Source organism: Nicrophorus vespilloides, unplaced genomic scaffold (assembly GCF_001412225.1).
Source record: "Nicrophorus vespilloides isolate i.1.1-1 unplaced genomic scaffold, Nicve_v1.0, whole genome shotgun sequence".
Lineage (NCBI taxonomy): Eukaryota > Metazoa > Arthropoda > Insecta > Coleoptera > Silphidae > Nicrophorus > Nicrophorus vespilloides.
The window spans coordinates 67,975-73,903 of record NW_017099132.1 but is presented as its reverse complement, the minus strand read 5'-3'; the positions used below and the strand labels follow the sequence as shown (position 1 = coordinate 73,903).

At 32.5% G+C, this 5,929-nt stretch overlaps 1 long non-coding RNA gene across 1 annotated transcript; it reads left to right on the top strand.

The window, feature by feature from the left end:
• Positions 1 to 850: 850 nt before the first annotated feature.
• On the top strand, positions 851 to 5,112 carry LOC108564077. Its single transcript, XR_001891122.1, has 2 exons — positions 851 to 1,466; positions 5,014 to 5,112. It is a non-coding gene; the product is annotated as an uncharacterized LOC108564077 (long non-coding RNA).
• The last annotated feature ends 817 nt before the right edge of the window (positions 5,113 to 5,929 follow it).

The window sequence follows — 5,929 nt, the reverse complement described above, 5'->3', positions numbered from 1 at the left end:
TAATATTTACTACGCTACGCTACTAGTATTTAAAGTACATCGAAAAAGTACATAAATAAAAAAAAATACTTGACAAGTACTTGTGCCATTTTTAATAGTACAACAAATAACAGTTAGATGGAAAATTTATAAAGAAAATAACTTAATAATATACAGCATGAATTAAGCTTATCTAATAGTTTAAGCTTTATAGAGTGTAAAGTCTACTAAAAAACTTGTCTTCAATTATTCTCACCATTGCAATCTTACAGCGTTTACAATCTATTTGTTTTAAATTCAGCAAATTAATTCTTAGTACACAAACATTACTTATCATTACAATTTGTTGAATATTTTTTTATGTTGTATTTATAGATTGTACAGACTTGGAGACTGGCAGAGGAGAAACACGCGAACGTCTCGAAACAAGTCAACATCGTCGTGGTGACGTGTCAATTACGCCACATTAGAGATAAATTAAGCAACAATTAAATATTTAAGTTTCTATTCGCGTCTCCGTATTGTTTAGCTTCGCGCATCCAATAATAAATATAACAGCAGCGGCGACTCTAATAAGTTCCGAGATTCCACAGGAATTTTCCGCCAGCGAAATTTTCCTAAATCAAAAAAAAAACACACACGTCGCATGTTTAACGAACGTATACTTATGCAACAAAAGCAAATGCCTCGACGCTACTTTAAATGACAAAAGCGATTCTTTATTAATCCCAAATTCGACAATTGAAAAATCATGCTTCCAACGAACGGGTTTAGATAGTTAATTTCATTACCATTATCCACGTTTCGTTCCGTCAACAGAAGGCTACGAAACAACGTGTTCTTTTTTCTTTGTTTGTTTTACTTTTCCGAATGCAACGCTACCGAAGGTAATTTGTTGTTGTGTAACAATTTTAGACAATTAAAAATAAACGAAAACCATTGACGCGTAGTACAAAAACCGGCTGAATGTTTATACATTTATTTACACCCAGTTTTGTTTTTGTTTTTTTTTTGGATGATGCTTCGAAAACGTAACGTCGCGACGGACGATGTGATTCGTGTACGAAAGTTGTTTATGACAATCATAAACAATACAATAAACTTTTATTTACTTTGTCCATTCGAGAAACCTACATGGAAAATCTGAATTGCAATTTTTATTCCAACTTTAGACAACTTATTAAAACGTACCGGTACGTCCCACTGTTTTTTTTTGTTTCTGTTCATTTTCAAATGAATTAAGTTACGAGATGTTTGTCTTGGCATTAGTACGTATCCCAGTTTCGGCCCGCTAAATCCAACGCAAATATTTAGTCTGCAGGTTCACGTGATGCGGGTGTCATTTCAAGTACGGGACGTACCGGTACGTCGATGACACCGGTGGCAATGGGACAATTTCCTACTGACTCAACACGGCGTAACGAGTCACTAATTGGCAAGTGCGGTTTCGCCATACCGGTACGGAGTTCAAGGTCAAAATGAACATTGTAAATATTTACATTGCGCTCCACACCACGAATTTTAATTAATCGAAACTTTAGAATTAACTTAATTTTATGCTGTTGCATTTCAATCATTTTCATTAGTATACATATGTTTCTGTAGAATTCGTTTTCAGCGTAATTATTATGTTTTAAGCTCTAATGCACTTTTGCAGCAATAATTACATAATAAATAATGTCTGATATCAGAAAAATTTGAATTTATACACGATTTACTTCAAAATAAGCTCCAATTCCAACATAAGAATCATAAGACACAAATTCTATAAATATACATTAATTTATACTAACTTTTATTATTATATAATTATGAGAATTTAAATACTAAACTAATTTATTTAAATGTACTTTAAATATTTAAAATAGAGTAGACTAAGGTCGGAAAGGACGACAAGATTTTTTTTACAAAAAAAAAATTAAAGGAATGTTAGTTGAACGTTTTTTTTTTCTACTGTTTCGAATGCAAATCGAGCTGATGTTGCGCTCGCAGACGGGAATTGGTCAATAAATAAGACTTTGCGGTATTTCAACTTTCATTTGGAACAAATAACAGTTTGTTCGCGAAATTACAAAAGAAACGAACGAGAAAAAAAAAAGTGTAATAGGAAAAAGAACGAATCAGAAGCAAATTTTTCGATCGTCAAGGTCAAAGTCTGTTATTGTTCATTGGAAATTTTCAGATTGATAAATCAACATAATTGTAATGGAAATGTGGGCAAAAGATGTGGTAGAAAGATCAAAAGATGGAGCGAAAAAATGTTCCCACTGAAAATTATCGCTCGTCGTGTATATGCAAGTGTCTATATATATACACATTCGCATATAGATATAAAAACATAACTGACCTATGCCGTCATTGACGGATTTAAATGCTCAATTTAATTTTCGGCAACGAGAATAGTGCTGTTTTTTTTCGGCCGCGTTGCGCAATTCGCGCGCTCACATTTTTGTTCGTATCCTTACCGAAATAATACTTGCTCTGTTCTATTTCAAACACTGATTTTTTTTTTAAATTATTTTTGCTTTTCGTCACTCGATCGGACTCGTAGGTAGGTAGATACGCACCTGAAACATAAAAGAGAGAAAGAAATTAATTAACAATTAAAAGAAAAGCAACAAAAAAAAACAAACAGTTTTTGGTTGTTGTATAGTGGCAATCCGGGCTTACGGATTGGCAGTAATCAGGGGATGGATGTTTTGTACAATATATTTTTTTTTGTTTCGCTCCCTTCGGAGCGAATAAGGGAGGCGAATTACAAAAGCGCGCGCGCCAACTGACCTGGAAAATGTACTTATTATTTTTGCGTATTTCCGCGTGTGCGTGCAACTCGCGTTATTGATGTTTAAAACATTCATTCAATCAAACACACAACAACAACAAAAAAATACTCTAGTGGTAATACTGTGTATATGCGGAAATGCATAAACGAATTGCGGATCAGGCGATACGAACGAAACATTCGTTGCAAAAAAAAAATCAATTTTTAAATTGTTGACGAATTTAAGCTTTACTTGTACCTAAACTTAGCAAATAATTTGCGTAGTTGACGTTTTTTTTTAAATATTTTAATCGTTTCTGCACGTCGCAGACAAATTCCTGACAATAGATAACCTTCCTGCCTGAAGCTCTGTGCTCTCGTGTATTTAATAACTCGACAGAGTGAGAAATGCTTTAAATATTTAATATGTCGTGTAATTTCTATTTCGACGCAATATTTAGTTTTTTTTTATATTTATTACTGAAAACTTTTTGCACGGATTTCAGCTATTTTCATATACGTTCCACATATTATTTTTTTTTGGTCGTAGCATAATGCATTTTCAGTCGGAGTTCTCTAATAAACTTTATATAAGAAAATTTAAGCAAAATAATTTATTCTAGAAAAAATAGTCTTATACAGACAATAATGAAGAGTCCACTTATTTGTATTTACTTTTTTTCGAATATAATTGTCTTACATTTAAAGATCGAATATCCTTTAATTAAAGGACAATTTTCTACAAAATCTATAGACATTAGATAAATTGATAATCAAGGATTATTTTTCTATGTAAGAATTACTGATTTTCAGTCAGTGTTCTCTAATAAATATCTATTTTTCGTCTATAAGACGCACCTTTTCACATAGAAAAATGTACTCAAATTTTGTCTTCTAAATTTGAAAATGAAACGAAAAAAGACTTTTATATAATATGAGGTATAAACTAAATTTGATCAATTATACAAAACAATATGGAAATAGAGCAACAGAAAGACATTTTGATCCACCAGAGATCCAAACAGAGAAAATAGTTCGAGAATGAAAAAAAAAACAAGTGGAACAATTAAAAGTGATAAGTAAAGACAAGAAAACATTCTGTTCGCAATTAGAAAAATGGACTCAATAAATCGTCTCTAAATTTGTCGTCAGGTGCGTCTTATAGTCCGAAAAATAGGTAAATTTTTCTATGTAAGAATTACTGATTTTTAGTCAGTGTTCTCTAATAAACTCATATTTAATCAAAATGATTACTTTTGAAATTGTCCTAAAAAAAATTAGTCTTACTTAAGAAATAATGAAAAGAATCCAAAGTAATTGTTCTACTGTTTTTCATTTAAAGTTCGAATATTTTTTTAATTTAAGGACAATTTTCTACAAAATCTGTCAACATCATTACTATATAAAAATTACTAAAAATTAAGTTACAATAAAAGTGGATTCATAATCCAGTATAAATATGCAATAAAACTATATGAAAAATATGTGTCTTGTGAATATAATGCCTAAGAGTTATAGGAATTGAACTGTTGTGTATGTGTTTCAATTGAGGATCAAGATTAATGCGTTGAAATGTTAACGCCGAACAATCTAGGAGCAATTATCTATTTGGAACGCATTAGGGTTGAGACCTGTTAAATTTTTAATAATAATTGCCGCATGGTGTGCACGGACCTCCGACACGATATTCCTCCTGCACACACACACAATTCGCTTGTTGCCAACCCAATTAATCACTGATAGAAAACACCTAGAGAAACACCTAGACCAGAGCAAACATCAGGATTTATGTACACTGTACTAAAAGAAAAAATATTACAAACAAACGATCGATTTCCTCTGCGTTATGAGTGTGTGTGTATATATTATGAAAAGCGTAGGCTTCGACGACTCCCACACCGCGCGATTCGATTATACACAATATTCTTTTTTTCTTCTTCTTCTTCTTAGCTTAAGCAGAAATTTTCCTCTCGCATAATTCTTAATAGAAACAATTAAGAAAGTACTGAAATCCCTGTAGGAAACTTGTTTAAAAAGTAAAACATTATTAATTTTTTGTAAATGTGAAATTCCGAAAGAATAAAGCAACTTAATCGATAATTAATTCTTTCAGCGAATTACATTTACGATCGAAATTAAATTTGTAACGAAGAAAATGAATTGAAGCAACAACAAAATGTATATGTAAGGAGGAGGAGGATGATGATGAGGAACAGGTTTAATTTATTTTCGATGACCGCATCTGACTTCTTTTTTTTTTCTTTTTTTGAAAGGATATCTCTCGCGTTGCCGTGGCGATTTCGGGGAAACGCGATAAAAATCGCGGGCAGCGAAATTATGTGACGTGACAGGACGAAAGGTGAACGAAGAAAGGATGGGCATTTCGGAAACGCTGTACGGCAGTTTAAAGGATCTGTACCGGTATTTGAGGAGCTGCGTTCTGGACCGCGACATCGAGCAACTCTACTTCGTCGGGATGAAGTCATCGCAGGACATGACCGGATGACGTAAAGCGTCTGAAGTGGGTAGGTAGGTGGTACAACGAGCGGCCCAAGGTCAACGCAGTTTTCTTGTTTCGTTCACAGTTAACTGCTTTTCAGGGAAATAGGACCAGGCGACGATGATGTAATTTCGTATCATTGAAAACGGAACGTAGAAATAAATAACGTGTTTTTGTCCTTTCATCTCCCAGTCCAATAATCAAACTTTTTTTTATTTTTGTTCTTCATAAATGTGTCAATATGTTACAATAAATAAACTTGTTATGTAACTTTCTTTAGAAATAAAATAGATAATATAAATTATAATAAGATTCATATCAATTTAAAAACGTATTTTATAGTTATAATTAATAAAAATTATGTTCAATTCTACCTACAAAGACGCTTCAACTATAAGGCTACAAAAGAGATTCTCCTGAGCTGTGCAACTAATATTGGTTCAAGCTAAATAAGGAGACGTTACATTCATACTGGAACGCTATTTCTTGACTTGAATCACGTACACACAAAAAGATGGGATTACGATCATTCAGAATGCTTCAAAGTGATTTCTTAATAGGAAAATTGCATGCAGCTTGAGTAGCAGAAAGTGGTATTAATAACAAAGTTGCGTGTTGCAAAAGGAAAACAAGAAATCTTTACAAAAAAAAAAAAAGTAATGTAGAGTGGTAGTATGCAGCGAGCAACA